The sequence below is a fragment of the Crocuta crocuta genome, unplaced genomic scaffold (assembly GCF_008692635.1).
Source record: "Crocuta crocuta isolate KB4526 unplaced genomic scaffold, BGI_CrCroc_1.0 scaffold48, whole genome shotgun sequence".
Taxonomy (NCBI): domain Eukaryota; kingdom Metazoa; phylum Chordata; class Mammalia; order Carnivora; family Hyaenidae; genus Crocuta; species Crocuta crocuta.
The window spans coordinates 12,772,196-12,789,616 of NW_027533089.1; the positions used below are offsets into that span (position 1 = coordinate 12,772,196).

At 40.1% G+C, this 17,421-nt stretch overlaps 1 long non-coding RNA gene across 2 annotated transcripts in view; it reads right to left on the minus strand.

Moving 5' to 3' along the window:
- Positions 1-17,421, minus strand: part of LOC144216616 (uncharacterized) — a 33,548-nt gene that overhangs the window by 8,633 nt on the left and 7,494 nt on the right. Inside the window, exon 1 of one of the 2 annotated variants that reach the window (XR_013330699.1) lies at positions 2,856-3,062. The exons of the other annotated variant lie outside the window; for it this stretch is intronic. This is a non-coding gene — a long non-coding RNA (uncharacterized LOC144216616). Of the gene's footprint in view, positions 1-2,855; positions 3,063-17,421 lie in introns of those variants that run through there. 2 annotated transcript variants of the gene reach the window in all.

Genomic DNA, 17,421 nt, shown 5'->3' on the forward strand with positions numbered 1-17,421 from the left:
TCAACTGTGACTGGGGCAGATAAGACCCTCTCCTTGCCTTCAATTTTATTTTTCCTCTTGCTAACCCTTGGGACTCTACTCCATTAAATCAATTCAAGAAGTGTCAGTGGTTGATAATAGCTTAATATTTGCTAAAATCAACAACCAACCACAAAAAGTCATTAAACATCAACTATATCCTAGATGGAGTCTGTGCTTATATTTCATGTTATAACACACACACACACATACATACCCCAGGCGATTCTCCATGGAAGACTGAAATGTAACAATCACCCCATGATTCTGAATAAACCAAACAGTACTATCTTCCCAATAACACTATGTTTTTATCTAGGAAATATAATAAATGCAATACTCTTTTTCAAAGTCTACTGACATTCATGAATAAATATGTAATTATTGGCTTACAAAGAACTAAAAAGAGCTGTATCCCATTTTAGGCCAAGTATTCGTAGAAGAGACAGAAACCCAGAATTATAAAACAGATTGATTACGGGTGGTTATTTATTCTAAGCAATGATGCTTTACAGCATTCTTTTAAAGTCCAAACTCTGATGTAAATATTATTTTTAATAATTAGATTTTAAAAATTCAATTTGTGCACTAACTTTAGGGATACACCTGTTAGCATTACAGCTACAAAGATTTACCAGAGCTACTTCCTGAAAAATACATCCATTTGGACAGAGTGCTAAATGCAGATCAAATTACTTTTTAAAACATGTTTTATTTTAGAGAGAGAAAGCATGAGAGTGAGAGAGAGGAGCGGGGTGGGGGGGGAGTGAGGGTGAGAGAGAGAAAGAGAGAGAGAGAGAGTCTTAAGCAGGCTCCATGCTCAGTGCAGAGCTGTCACAGGGCTTGACCCTGAGATCATGACTTGAGATGCAATCAAGAGTCGGATGCAACCAACTGAGTCACCCACGTGCCCCAGGTCTAATTACCTTTTAAAATTTAAAAATATTGTATTTGATTCTCTTGGAACATTGGGCATAGAGAAGGAAGCAGAGATAACTAATATTTATTTAATATTCCATTTTTCCAGATTTTATCATTAAAACCATTTTTAAAGTTTATTTATTTTTGAGAGAGAGAGACAGCATGAGCAGGGAAGGGGCAGAAAGGGAGGAAGAGGCAGAATCCTCAGTAGGCTCTGTGACAGTGCAGAGCCCAATGTGGGGCTGGAACACACTAACTACAGGATCATGACCTTAGCCAAAACCAAGCTCAGCCAACTGAGTTACCCAGGTGCTCCAATTTTTCCAGACATTTTGCTAAGCGCTCTCTCTCTGCCTCGTTTAACATTAGAACAGTTGAGATGAGTGTTCCTGTCCTTATTTTGCAGATCAGGTAGAGACCCACAGATAATCATACGGCTAGTAAGGACTGGAAAGAAATTTACAATCCAGGTCTATTGGACTTCAAGGTGCATGCCTCTTTAAGAAAATTAAACAAGAAAACCCCTTGATTTTGAAAGGAAGTAATAAGTATTTTTTGAGTATGAAGGGCCAGATTGTTACACTCCAACTACATGTAAAACAACTTTTCCAGTTAGCTAGCATTAAGCCCTTGCAAATTGTGGGTTTAGCCTCTTGAAAAAAAAACACTGAAAATTTACCATGCATGAAGAAAACAATTCATTGGGCCAATTATAGCCTACTGGCATATTAAATGCTCAGTATTTATGAGTAAGCCATGCCAAATATAGGATCATTTTAGCTGTTGAAATCTGTCTTTATGTAAATAGATATCTGCTCTCGTTGGTGCCATCCCCAGCAATACAGATGGGCTATTTGCCGCACCGTGCCAGCCTGTAGAAAGATCTCAGGGTACCACAGATTGGTCTGCTGTTTGAGTTGGAATTGAACCAACCAGTATATGATGACTCCAGTCATCTATTATGATAGTCAATTCTCTTCATTAGCATTCATTTTTGCTCTGGGGATTCAGCCCTCACACCAAGAGTGGGTCCCTGAAAGCATCTGGTTTCCCTTTTCTCTATCACTGGCCTTGGGTGTTTCATTAATGGGCACCATTTACTAGTTTCAAATACTCTTAAATGCTGTCAGTTTACACAATCCCTGGTTCCTTCCTTTTAAAAGGTGACAGGATTAAAAAATCTTTAGCTCATTATGACGCTATAGCTTATTTCATTCTTCGTAGGGAGTGAGCATAGCCCATCTCTCAGAATGTGAAGAAAACTGTTTGCTGTGTGACTAAGCATTTTTCTTGTGTGACTTTATTCTGTAGTGACTTTCCTTTAATCCACCCTGCCTACTCTGGGAACTCCTTCTAGTGCTTCTCTCCAACTTCCAATTCTTTTTTCAAATAATAGATGTCACATCTATGCCACTTCAGAACTTCCATGCATCCATATTCAAGTTACCCCTTTGGCCACCCTTTTACCACTACGTGAATATGGACCACGAGATTACTCAGGCAACTGAGGAACCTATGCTATGTCATTACCAGTTTATCCTTTTCCTCAGCCAACCTACTTCCTGGAAAAAACTTGGAAAAATACTCATTAGACATTTGAAAGTTCTGACTTGGAACAGATGTGACATGTATTACTCTGAATGGATCCTATATGCTAAAGAAAAGCAGAACATTCTATATGACATCCCAGTGTGGCAGCAGTACTGGACCCCACCTCTGAGCCTGCAAAATCAAGAAGCCTCAGGAGACACAGAGTTTGACAGGACTTGGGGGAGGGGGGGGCACTTCAGATACCAGCACATATGCCTCCCTCTCTTATGTAAGCAACTATATTCTGGGCCTTGACATGGAGTCAGTAGGATTTATTTATCCCTCGTTCTACTCCTTCATTCGCTCAACACATATTTATTGCTTACCTGCTGTAGGCCAGGAGCTAGGCAGATGGCTTAGAATCCTCTTCTTGGCCTCATGGTGGTCTCTCCCCTCGTCTCCCCACACATTCTCGAAGTGTCACTCAGTATTTGCCAAGCATTTGTGTTGTGCGAGGAACTGTGGTGGTTATTTACATAAGTACCTCTCAGCGACATCTTAATCTTGCATGATCGATCCATTCTATCGCTGAGGAAACAAACTCAGAAACTACGAGCCGATCTTCTCGAAGTCTGAGGTGGAGCCTGGCTGCTGTGGTCCCTAGTTCTCGTGGGCTCCGAACTCAGCCACGCTGCGTGTTCCTTCTCCTTGGGTGGCAGAAACCCCTCCTGGACAGTGAGCTATTAAGTCCTCGACGAGCTACACCAACAGCTTCCTGGAGCACTTTGGGCAATTCCGGCTCTTGTCCAAGCAGGGCTAAGGTCAGGCTTCCTTCCCTCTCCAGGGTTTTGGGAACTCAAGGTTCTTCTTTTTCTCTTGTGTCTCTTGACAGAGGTTGTCCAGTAGCCGACTCAGCTTTTTTTTTTCTTCTCTTCATAGCTTTTCTTAGCTGCGTGAGAAAATTTGTTCTCATTTGTCTTTCCTTTTCCTTAATGCAATTAGCCTTCTTCTATACAAGATTTAAGTTTCTCTGTGTCATTGCCCAGATCAATTGGATGCCTCCTTGCCCTGTTGAATATGTATGCGTTAAATGATCAATTTTCTTAGAAACTTCTACATGGTTGAGTCCAGTCTGGCCTTTTCTACTTAAGGACATTTAATATTCAGCAAGTTACCTATCCAGTATGTGCCTCAATCTCCTCATTCGCAAAAGGCAATAGTACTTGCTTCATAGGGTTGTTGTAAGAACAAAATAAAAAATAAAATTCTTCACACAGTGACTAGAACTTAATAGGACATGAATAGATGCTAATTCATTCTTATCGAGATTCAGTAGAGCATGTCAATTACTTCCATTGGAACAAGCTCATTTGAGCTGATAGAACCTGACAATAAACCCACCCATGGGGAAGCTGGACTCTGATGCATATGCTTAGCCGCAGGTTTAGGTTGTTGGGTAAGTACACTCTCCAAAAACTACAGTCAGGTTCAATTAGGCAAATAGTTGGCAACAGAATTGACACGGAAGTAGCAGGGAGTCCTGGGATTTGGGCAAGAGACAACAATGTAGTCTCATTGAGGAACATTGGTCAAGGAATACGAAGGCTCAATGCTCTGGGCGGGTTTCTAGGACAGATCTCCAATCCTTTAGACACAAGGTTTAGAAGAAGTCCTGGAAAGGAAAAGGAATATACGAAAGGAATGAAGATGGGCAGAACTCAACCGTAAGCCCAGGAGGTAGATGCCTGAACCTGGGAAATCAGTGAGGGCTCAGGTATCAGAGTTTGTGCCTAGCACCAGAGTCAGATTCCGAACATAAAGAGCAACATGTAGCTCTCGGATGCGGGGCCCATGTAGTCCTGTGCCAAACTGAGGGCCCCAGGTAGCCAGGAGCACCTGTATCCAGAGTCAGTGATTCTGGGTGGGGAGAAATATAGAGGTGAGGTACCAGGCTGAAGTGGATCCTTTAAAAGTCTATTTTATTAGTCTATACTAGATTTACAAACTGAGAGTTTAGAGACTTATGTATATGTAGGTGTCTGGATATGGTACTTAATTAATATCTTATTCTGCTACTACTGTGAAGGGTTGTAGAGATAATGAAAAATAGACGTGAAGGTGATTTTTAAGCCTTTTTTTTTTTTTAAAGTTTTTTAAATGTAAGACATTGTGGCCATTACTTATAATCACATTTTTTCATGATGGCAATGCAATTTTCCATTAAAATTTTTTTCATAATTCAGCCTGAATAATATTTCCATTATAGTAACTACAACAGGTATGTGAAATAAGCATGGTTTGAGGAATGTAATAAGAAAAGCAATTTTATTGTTGCCTCCTACTGTCACTTGGAAATATACTCAGTGAGATAAATGTTTTTCCTGCTGCTAGATGAAAGCTCAAGGGGGCTTAATGACAGAAGGTCCCATGGTGGCTTTAACTTTCAAAACAGAGCTTGATCCAGAAATTAGCATGTCTAGTCCACATTTTAGTTTTCATTTAAAGATAAGACTTCCTTGCCCTCTCCTTCCCCCTCCTTTCCCTAGCTGCCTCCTAGCCCCTTGGGCAGGGAGGGACTGTAGGCTGTTTTTCTCCTCTAAGCAGCCTCACGTCTCCCCGAACATTACAACTATAAAGCACAGAGCTCAGGGAGGGACAAGGAGACAAGGACCAGAAAGTTCCTACTTGACAGGTACTTTCATTCTGTCTTTTTCCTCTCTGGGTGGCCGATGTTTAAAGCCGACTTTTCCTCTCAGAGACTGGCCTGGACTCCTTGAGAGCTCACCTGCTGGGCCCATCTGACCTCAACTCCCGCAGGGTGCAACGCTCCTCATTCTACTGGCGACAGGCACTCCTTTTTAGCTTCTAGATGTCCAGCAGCCCAGCCGAAGCCCAGACTCTGTGGGGACCTCTTGCCCTCTGGCCAAAGCCGCAGGTAAGCAAGTAAGAGCCCCTTAAAAACATTTCCATGATGGGCTCTCATTCTCTGTTGATGAGCCAACAGCAGCAAATCTAGTAGCATTCTCTGTCCTGACCGTCAGGCCAGTGGCCACTGCACCCCGCCATAGTGTCAGGCTTGGGTCACACGCCAGCCTGGCAAACATGGGTTAGGTCTCTTAAAGACTCTATAGAAAGATTTCCTCACCTCATTTCCAGAAGGACAAAACTCTTCCTTTTCCCTTTTCTTTTTTTAAGTTTATTTATTTATTTTGAGAGAGAGTGAGTGAGCATGAGCAGGGGAGGGGAAGAGAGAGAGAGAGAGGAAGAAAGACAGTCACTGTCAGGCTGTGCACTGACAAGGGACTTGAACTCAGGGACCTTGGGATCATGACCTGAGCTGAAATCAAGAGTCCGACGCTTAACCGACTAAGCCACCCCGGAGCCCCCAAAACTCTTTTCAGTAGGTGAAAATTTTTATGATTCCACCCTCCCAGTCAACATTCTGTATCATCCAATTAGGTGAGGGGTTTTAAAAGGGCTGTAAGTGGATCTCCTAATTTTATTTGAAAATGCATGTATGGTCTGACATCTCCTTTTGGAATCACATATCTATTGTACCAGATGTTTAAGTAACACTTCAACTTCCTGCCAGCCCTCCCCACTGCCTTATCAACGACTCTAAGGCGCCCATTAACAGCTACTTCAAGGCACTTTGGGCTCAGTGTTCTCTTCAGTGGCCACTGATCAGGTCCTAAGCTACTGTCACATTTTAGGTTTTCGTTGAGACAGCAATCCACTTCCAGATGCCAAGACCTATAATAGTTATCTACTGTGTAATAAATTACTCCCCAAGATAACAACTTTAAACAGCAAATATGGGGTGCCTGGAGGTTCAGTCAGTTGAGTGTTGGACTCTTGGTTTCGGCTCAGGTCATGATCTCATAGTTTGTGAGTTTAAGCCCCGAATCAGGCTCTGTGCTGACATCACGGAGCCTGCTTGGGATTTCCTGTCCTCCCCCCCCTCCCCTTCTTGCTCTCTCTCTCTCTCAAACTAAATAAGCTTAAAATTTTTTAAAACAACGAATATTGATTTTTTTTAAGTTTCTGAGGGTCAGGAAACGTGGAGCCGTTGGATCTCTCTCACATAGTTGTACTGAATTGTCAGCCGGGCCGCAGGCTGTGGAGGCTTGGCTGGGGTTGGGGTGCCATTTCCAAGCTCACTTCCCTGGATGTTGGCAAGAGGCTTGAGTTCCCCCTCACATGGGCCCCTCCTCAGGGCTATACGTGACATGGTTTCACCCCGAGTCAGTGATCCAGGACAGAAGAAGCACATTCCTGATGAAGAAGCTGGAGGTCTTTTACACTCTAATCTCAGAAATGAATGCCTTCACATATGTTCTATTTAAGTCATTAGAAATTAGTCATTAAAATTAACATACACTCAAGAGGAAAGGAATTAAGCTCTACCTCTTGAAGGGAGGAGATTCAAAGAACTTGAGGGTATACATTCAAAACCACCGCAGGCAACATGCTGTCTGAGGAAGACAGTTTTAGAGAGTTTTAACTTCTTTGTTTCACGGTTGTCTTGATAAGGAGAAATCTGTTATGAGATGGCCGACAGGACTGATAAGGAAATAGCTGTCCCTGATCAAAGTCTCCCTCTTCCGGGTTCTTCTTCCCACCCTGCTTGTCGCATGCATTAATGAGGAATGTGGAAGTAACAGGCTATAAATTATTCCCTCTGCTATGCTCTGAGCTCAGACCTCTGGAGAATGATCTCCTCTGAGCCCACCGGTGTAAAATAAACCTCCTCCCTTCCAAGATTTCCCAGTGCCGCTTGGTTCTTCCACCGGGTGATCCAGACCAGGTTCCGCAACAGTCTGATTTTAAGATGTAAAATATCTAACCCCACCCTCTAAAAAATAAAAAAAGGCTTAAGTAGTATTAGTTATATGAAGGCATTAAAGGAGTTGATCATTAAATGTCACAATCTAGCTTAGGCAAAGAGAAAAAGAAAAAGAAATCTTGTGTGTGTGGTTAATTTAAAAAGTACTGACATCAATGAACAGAGTACTCTGTTGCATCAGGAGTGAAAGTGGGCACTTCCTACTGCTAGCTTTATCTTGTAGCTTCTTTCTTTCAGATTTGTGGCTAAATAATATGTGGTCAAAGTGTTTTCATCACCTACCTTGTCAGTACAACTACTTCCTCTTTGTTGACTTCTAGTTAACTTGGAGCAATCAATGCATTCCAACCTGAATAAGTTTTCTACAGAGGAAATCTATGAACTTGAAAAAGATCTGAAAGTTACATAAGAACTATCATTAAATATTATTACAGAGATGTGTAGAAGTAGTATATTTGTTCATTAGAGAGGTACAGAATTGTTATAGAACCTTGTCAATTGTAATTGTCATCTGCATTTTTTATTCTCCTACATAGATGCAGAGCAGGGTAGTGTTAATCCAATAAGTAGGTAACATTTAATGGCCAAAAAACGTTGGAACGTTCTAGAACAGTTCTGCTGCCAAACATTGTTCTGGAAAGAACTGGAGTTCACTAGGAGAATCGAGGATGGGAGAAAGGAACTTATTATTTCCAGGCTTCCCTAATATATTCACATGGGCTGTTTAAAATGAGTACTCATCATCAGGTCCTAAGAAAGGAAGAGGCCTATTAATCAAGTAGAGTCAACAAACAGGGAGAGTAGGGTCATTGCCTATTTTTCTTTAAAAAAACAAAAAAGTGGGGCGCGTCGGTGGCTTAGTCGGTTAAGCGTCCGACTTTCGCTTAGGTCATGATCTCGCGGTTCGTGGGTTCGAGCCCCGCGTCGGGCTCTCTGCTGACTGCCAGCTCAGAGCCTGGAGCCTGTTTCAGTCTGTGACTCCCTCTCTCTCTGACCCTCCCCTGCTCACGCTGTCTCTCTCTCTCATAGAAATAAATAAAAATATTAAAAAATAAACAAACAAACAAACAAACAAACAAAAAAGTTTATTTATTTATTTTGAGAGACAGAGAGAGTGAGCAGGGGGAGGGGCAGAGAGACAGGAAGAGAGAGAATCCCAAACTGTCAATGTAGAAACCAACGCAGGGCTCAGTCTCACAAACCATGACATCATGAACTGCGCTGAAATCAAGAGTTGGACGCTTAACCGACTGAGCCATGGAGGGGCTCCAATTGCTTATTTTCTTTTATTTACCCTCCTTCGTCTGGCGGAGTAAATTGTACAGGATTTGGAATGGTTGCTGTTAGCGATGAAGACGTTAATCTCTTGCAGTATACGGACACAGAGTTCAACGCCTTGGAATGAGCAATTCTGCACCTCACAGCGCCCTCTTGTGGCCAAAGTTCAATCATCTTACAGAATTTCTGGGCTCACAGAGCCTTCTTCCAGTTACATCAGAAATAAAAGATTGTTTCTCACTGATTACTTACTCCTACAACTAACTCATTAGAAGCGGGAACCTAATTATTATAGGTTCACAAGCGTATGTGTTCAACAGTTGCAGAAATCAAGAGACTGCTGTCATCATTGACTGGTTGTATTGTTACTATTGTTCTCTTGTACTTGGAGTTCATAAAAGAAATCAAGCTTTGTTCTCTTTTCTTTTCTTTTTTTTTTTTTTGCTTAATACATGATAATTATAAGCTGAAATTTAAGAAATCCCTACATATGTATGTTGACAAAATAATAATTTTATAAGAAATAATAGCATTAACAGAAATCTCAATAATTGTCACAAATCATTCCATTGTCATGATATTTTGAGATATATGCAACAACTGACAGCTATCAGAAGTAAATAATGTCATCAGAAAAGTAAATATGTCTGATGGTGATTTGTAATAGTAACGAAAGAGGAATTTCCCAAGCGTCAAAATTAAAAATCTGTAATGGGCTCATTTACTAATAGGTTTCTATGATTATCATGGCAGATGCTATATATTGTCAGTAATAGTTTTTCAAATAAAATTTTTTATCCGGTCATGCTTTCCACTGAAGAATTATAATACATAAAAATAAAGGAATACTTTGTCCCATATTTTCCCATATTTCCAGCTTTGAATTAAAGAAAGTAGAATTAAGCATCGGCTTACTTCAGGAAAGTGAACAGACTGTATTTATTCAGCTCAATAAACCAACATAAAATAAACTCAGCTGTGTAATTACCATCCACGCCAAAAGACAGAGTATTATCTTCATTTGTCTCTCAATCAGTGCTTCCTTCGTTCTTTCCCAGGAGTATACATTACCCTAAATGAATTTTAGCATCATCTTTGTTGTTTTACAACTTTATATGAAAGGAATCCCACAACATGTATTCTTTAGTGTTTGGCTTCTTTTGTTCAATATTGTGTGTGTGTGAGTCATCTATATTGGGATGAGTTACAGTTCTTCAATTTTAATTGCTATATATATATATAGTATCTCATTTTATGAATACATATGGTATACAGTTATTCATTTAATGCTGGTAGACATTTGACTTATTCCCAGTTTAGGGCTATTAGAAACAAGGATGTTATGTTACTAATCCTCTGGAGCATATATTTTGGTGCATAGATGCATACGTTTCCATTGCCTGTAAATTCGGGGCCGATTGCTGGGCAGAGCTGGCTTCCCGGCATGCAACATGTCCACTCCCAGAGGGCGCTGTGCTTGCTCACAAGGCTCTGCACTTGGTTTAAGGCTATCACTGTTACTGTCTTGAAATTCTTAAAAAGTTTACCTTAAAACTTGGGTTTTGTCACTGAAGTTTGTTGAGACAATGAGCACGGGCATGAGCAGAGGAGAAGGGCACAATATGCATGCTCCCAGCTCCGGGTGGCTTCATTGGTGTATGGCCAACGTCCCACAAGCCTAGAATTCTGGGGAGTGACTATTCATGGGCTTCAATAAGACTCAAAACGAGTCTACGGTAAGTATGTTACATCTACAGACTGTGAGCTGGGCACTGACAGCCTTGAGAGGCCATGTTTTCTTTCGAATGAGAACTTACATCAAATGCAGAAAGAAGGCAATGTCTTCTAAGAAACACAACTTCCCTGTATTAGTCAACCACTTCACTCTGAAAATGCTGACAGAGAAAGAAAGGGAAAGACGGGGCAAACTCTACTTTCTTTTCCTCTTCGTCTTTCCATAGCCATCAGTAAGCCAAAGGTAGAGAATGTGAATGTATGGAGAAAGTAAATAGAAACAGCAGGGCTACTTTAATTCAGTATCCACTGTTCTGGTAGAATAAAATGCATGTGCTTGTATGCACTGTAAAATACAGGTTGTGAAATTTTGGTGATTACACGTAAGAGTTAAATGTCCTTATATTTGTGCTTAAAACTGGCATTGTACAATACAGAGATCAACTATAAAATGCATGCTAATAATTTAAAATTTTATTTTTATTATTAATTTTATTTTAAAATGGCATTAAAAAGAAAATAAACATCATGACAAGTTACCAGACAGAATGTGGAAGAAAGGAAACATTTTTCTGTTTTTGGTAACCTTAACAGCCCTGCTATTTGAACAATGGCTTGTATTTTTATTCTGCATTAGACCCACAAATTATGTAGCCACTCCTGCTTCATAGGGTCATAGGGTATGCATGACTATTTTAGTAGATGGTTTTTGAAAGTGGTTGTACTAATTTATATCACACTTGAAAGAGATAAAAGTGGGGCACCTGGCTGGCTCAGTTGGTTAAGCGTCCAACTTTAGCTCAGGTCATGATCTCAAGATTTGTGAGTTCAAGCCCGATGTCGGGCTCTGTGCTGACAGCTCAGAGCCTGGAGCCTGCTTCGGATTCTGTGTCTCCCTCTCTCTCTGCCCCTCCCCCACTCATGCTCTGTCTCTCTCTGTCTCAAAAATAAATAAAACATTAAAAAAAAGAGAGAGATAAAAGTTCCTGTTGTGTCATAAGCTTGTCAGCACTTGATACTGTTGTCAGTGTTTTTAATTTTAGATATTCTGATGCGTGTGTTGCATTTCCCAGATGATCAATGAGATTGAGAACTTTTTCATATATTCATTGGCCATTGGATATTTTTTCTTCTGAAGAATCTATTTAAGAGAACCATTTTTAAAAGTTTATATATTTTGAGAGACAGAAAGAGAGAGCGAGCGGGGAAGGGTCAGAGAGAGAGAGGGAGAGAAAGAGAATCTCAAGCAGGCTCCCTTCTGTCAGTGCAGAGCCCAATATGGGGCTTGAACCCACAAACCGTGAGATCATGACCTGAGTCAAAATCAAGAATCAGATGCTCAGCCAACTGAGCCATGCAGGCACCCCACAAGAAACATTTTTTAATTGATTTATTTGTCTTTTCTTATCAGTTAGATTCTTCACATATTCTGGATGTGCACTCATATTTTCTGGGTTGAAAATATCTTCTTCCACTTTTTTGTTACCTTAATAGAGTTTCTTTTTATGAACTTAAATTCATAATTTCAATCAAGTTCAATTCATTAATCTTTCCCCTTATAGGTTTTGCTTTTGGGGCCCCTTCCAGGTATTTTTCTCTATATTGATATCCTGATATTGTCCATGCTCTCTTCTGGAAGCTTTTTTACCTTTCACATATAAGTCTACACTCACCTACAATTGAGTTTTGCTTATAGTGCGAGGTAGAAGTAATGGTTCAGTTTTTTCCACATCACTATTTAATTAATCCTGCACCAGCCTTTCACATATGCTCTGCAGTGCTACCTTTAAAAAACTTTTTTTTAACTTTTTTAAAATTGAAGAATAATTGACATACAATATTGCATTAGCTCCAGGCATACAACATAGTGTTTTGATATTTATATACATTATGAAATGGTCACCACAATAAGTCTAGTTACCATCTGTCACCATCCAAAGTTGTTCCCATGTTATTAACTGTATTTCCTATGTTGCACATGACATCTCGAAGTCCTAATTCACTTTGTAAGTGAATGGTTTGCCTTTTAATCCCCTTCACCTATTCTGTCCATGTGGGCAGTGCTACCTTTTTAACAAAACAAGGGTCTATATATATGTGAGTCTGCTTTCTGTGTCCTCTGATTTGGTCCATTGTTCTTTCTATTCTTTTTTTTTTTTTTAATGTTTATTTATTTTGAGAGAGAGCAGGGGAGGGGCAGAGAGAGAGGGAGAGAGAGAATCCCAAGCATGTTCTACATTGTTTGCACAGAGCCTGACATGGGGCTCAATCTCACAAACCATGAGAGGGTGACCTGAGCCAAAATCAAGAGTTAGTTGCTTAACCGACTCAGTCACCCAGGCGCCCCCACCATCTCACTTACTTTTAAGTGTACACTGTAATGTTATCGAGTGGGAATTTTCATTCATTATCTCTTCAAATATTACTTCTGCCTCATTCTCTTAGGTCTTTTCCTTTTCGGAAATTCAAGTATATGTTAAATGTCCCTGTATCCCCTCCATCTCTTACATAATTTACTATATTTTTCAGCCTTTGTTCTCTCTGTGACTTATTCTGGCTTTTTTCTTACCATCTACTGTCATTCTCACAAATCCCTCTTCAGCTGTAATCAAGGTATTCCAACCTGCCTTTAAGTTATCCATTGAGGTCTTAATTCCAGTGATTTTATTTTTTCTAATTCTAGAATTTCCATGTAATTCTCTCTCTTAAAATAGTTTTTTGTGGCAAAATATACATAACATACATTTTGACCATTTTTTATGTGTACAGTTCAGTGGCATGAAGTACATTCACATTGTTGTGCTCTCAATCACTGCTAACCATCTCCAGAACTTTTTCATGTTCCCAAATGGAAACTTCATACCCATTAAACAATGACTCCTTATTCCCCCTTCCCTGAGGCCCTGGCAACCACTTCCTGCCTCTCATGGAGAGTAGTTACCTCATGGAAGTGGAATCACACCATATTTGTCTTTTTGTGACTGGTTTATTTCACCTAGCATAATGCCTTCAGGGTTCACCAACATGGTACCACATGGCAGAATTTCCTTCTTTCGAGATTCTGGGGGAAATTTTTCTGAATTTCTAATTTTCTGAAAGCTCTCTCAATCTTTTAAACAATTTCTTTAACCATTTTAATCATAACTTTCAAAAAGCACATATTTGGTCATTCACTATTTGTATCTCCTGTGGGGTCTATTTCTCTTATCTGGTGTTTTTTACTTAGCCTCATCCTGTGGCTTGTTACTTTTGATTGAGTGTTGGCCACTGAAAATTGTGTTAGAAAATTATAGAGATTGTTAGATGTTTAAGATGATGGCATATTCTTCTAGAGAGGATTTATGTTTGCAAACCCAGATACCTAATCTGGAATCGATGTATTCAAAGGTGACCATCAGTCTCTGAAGGGCCTGCCCATCCCCGATAATACCCTATTTGTACTGTAGCATCCTTTGGGATTCTAAAAAAAGGCTAATGGGCAATCAGGATCCTCAGTCCTTGGCAGGTACTGACCCCTAATTTTGTCCTACTAACTGTGTGAATTTGTTTATATCCTGGTTGGGCTTCTCAGCCTCTCACTTGTAGCTACTGAGAATGGCCGATATACTTCGGAGAAAAGGAGCCCCCACTGCTTGGTTTAACTCCCTGGGTATCTTCTTCCAGAATTTGGCCACCTAATTTTCCTTTACCTTTTCAGTGCTCTGACGCCTTGAGACATATGTTTGCATATTTTCTACTCCACTTCTTTCAGTTGTTCTATGTGGGAAGGTTGATCTGATTACTTTGTCATTGCAAGATGTGGAAGATAAGGCTAGTGTGCTTTATTCTTTCATTCAATGTCCAAAATGTGTTATATTCTGCATAAAGTAACACATCTTTATAACGAAAATGCAATTCTGATTTTGAGTAAAAAAAGATGAAATGAACAAATTAATGATTTGGGGAGGTTTCACATTTTATTCATATGGAAAGTTCCTCATTTATTTAACTAAATGCCTCTGCTATGCTTATAACACTTTGTAAATACATGCATTTAAAAAAGTGTTTATTTATTTATTTTGAGAGAGCGCGTGAATGGGGAGAGGCAGAGGGTGAGAAAGAGAATCCCAAGAAGGCTCCACACTGCCAGCTCAGAGCCTGATGCGGGGCTCAATCCTATAGACCATGAGATCATGACCTGAGCTGAAATCAAGAGTCCAGCACTTAACCGACTGAACTACCCAGGTGTCCCTGTAAATACGTGCATTTTAATTGTACAGATATATGTTTGTTATTTCTGTTGTATTATAGTTCAAGGCATGACACAAATGCCATTTCTACCATGAAACCTTTTTCGGTATCTCCAGGCAAAATAGTTGCTTCCTCTTTAGGACTTCTATATTAATTTGTATAGCTGTAAAACTACACTGTGGCAGTCTATCTTTTATTTTCATGGCACAATCTAAGCTCCTCAGAAGAGGAAATTGTGTCTCACTAAATTATATACACTTCAAAGCATCTAACATAGTATTTTGCAGATGAAGGGAGCTTAATATATATTTGCTAAACGGGGTGCCTGGCTAGCTCGGTGGGTGGAGGACATGACTCTTGATCTCAGAGTCATGAGTTCAAGTTGCATATTGGGCATGTAGCTTCCTGTGTGTGTGTGTGTGTGTTCGTGTGTACATATACATATTTGCTAAATCAATGGAGAGATGAATGAATAAATAATGATGCTGGAGTGCAGTGAAAGGAATGTTGATTGGAATAAGTAGAACTAGATTTATGTGCCATCTCTGCCTTGGGCCAATGTTTTAAATGTTTTCTCAGTATCTTCACTTGTAATATCAGAATAAATGCCTACCTCAGGGAGTTTTGAGGCTTAGAAACATAATTTATCTTGGGGCATCTGGGTGGCTCAGTCAGGTAAGCAAAAGACTCTTGATTTTAGCTCAGGTCACGATCTCTCACTTTGTGAGTTGAAGACTCACATGAGGCCCTGTGCTGACAGTGCAGAGCCTGGTTAGGATTCTCTCTCTCCCTCTCCGTCTGCCCTTCCCCTGCTTGCTCTCTCTCTCAAAAGTATAACTTTTTAAAAGTTTTAAAAAACATAATGTATCTTGGGGCGCCAGGGTGGCTCAGTTGGTTGAGCGTCCGACTTCAGCTCAGGTCATGATCTCGCAGTTCGTGTGTTCAAGCCCCGCGTGGGGCTCTGTGCTGACAGCCAGCTCAGAGCCTGGAGCCTGTTTCAGATTCTGTGTCTCCCTCACTTTCTGACCCTCCCCTGCTCATGCTCGCTCTCTCTCTCTCTCTGAAATAAATAAAAACATTAAAAAAATAATATATCTTAATGTGCATTGCAAAACAAGTGCCATTTATAGTTTTAAACATGTGAAGGGAAAAGTATATGCCTATAAAGGCATAAAATGTCCTTATGATAAATATTATACAAGAAACTCTAGGCAAGGAAATGAGATAGTAGGTAGACACAATAGGAATTTGAGTTTTAACACCAACCCCATTTGGGGCATCAGGTGGCTCAGTCAGTTAAGTGTCTGGCTCTTGATTTCCACTCAGGTCATGATTTCACAGTTCATGGGTTTGAGTCCCACATGAGACTATGCAGAGAGTGCAGAGCCTGCTTGGGATTCTCTCTCTTCCTCCCTCTGCCTCTCTCTGCCCCCATTCCTCTCTCAAAATAAATAAATAAACTTAAGAATAACTACACTCGTTTGAGTTTTGAACCATAAAAATATTTTGACTATTAAAAATAAATAGAATTGGGGTGACTGAATGGCTCATTTGGTTAAGCGTCCAATTTTGGCTCAAGTCAGATCTCGCAGTTCGTGAGTTTGAGTCCTGCGTCAGGCTCCATGCTGATGGCTCAGTCTGAAGCCTGCTTTGGGTTCTGTGTCTCCTTCTCTTTTTGCCCCTCCCACACTCATGCTCTGTCTCTCTCTCTCAAAAATAAACAAACATTAAAAAAATTAAAAAATAAAAATAAACTGAATTTAGAAAATGTAATGTATTGTTACTCTGTTTTGTATCAGAGTAGTTGGCTCAGCAAAAACACTTTTTGTGTTGATTGCAGTGATTAAGATTGAGAACTTTATCTCAACAATTAGTTTTATAGATAGAAGTTTAAATAATTTGTGAATTATATACATTTATTTATTTGTTTATTTATTTGAAAGTTCTTACTTTTAACTTTGGGGTGGTTTGTTACACAGCAATACATAACTGAAAGAATAGGCAGTAATAATTATTTATTTTCTCATAATTCTGCTTTCCGGGGCAGGGCTCAGTGGGGATGGCTCTTCTGCTCATATGGTGTTGCCTGGGTTGGTTCAACTGAAGATAGAACATTTACAAGCTTCACTTACAAGTCTGGTGCCTCATCTGGGGTGGCTGGATCAGCTGGAGGCTTACTTGGGCTTCTGTCTTTTCCTTCAAATTCTCTTGTTACTCAAGGCTTCTCTCTATACATATAGTGTCTATATATATATTTATCTATTACTTGTCTATTATCTATCTATCTATCTATCCATCCATCCACCCATTCTTCCATGCACCCACCTATTCATCCAAGTGGCTGCTCCTCTAACATGGTAGTTGAACTACTTTATATGGCTACTACCCTCCAAGAGGGTAACAACTGGAACTACCATGTTTCTTAAAGCCTAAGCCTTGATCTGTCAAAGAGTCATTTCTTTCATATAATTTTTGACAAAACAAGTCGCAAAGACAGTCCAGACTCAAAGAGAAGAGAAATAGACTCCATCTCTTCAGGATGAAGTGACCTGGGTATGCAGAGAGGAGAGGATGGTGGCTATCTTTGGAAACAATTTACCGTCTCAAGACAGTGAGATAGTCCACTAAAATGTCTCAATGAATTCCTTTATTCTTTAAAAAAAATTTTTAAAATTAATTTTAAGAGAGAGAGAGAGAGAGAGAGAGCGTGCATGAGCAGGGGAGACACAGAATCTGAAGCAGGCTCCGGGCTCTGAGCTGTCAGCACAGAGCCTGCCATGGAGCTCTAACTATGAACCCAGAATCATGACCTGAGCTGAAATCAGATGCAGAACCACCTGAGCCTCCCAGGTGCCCTGAATTCC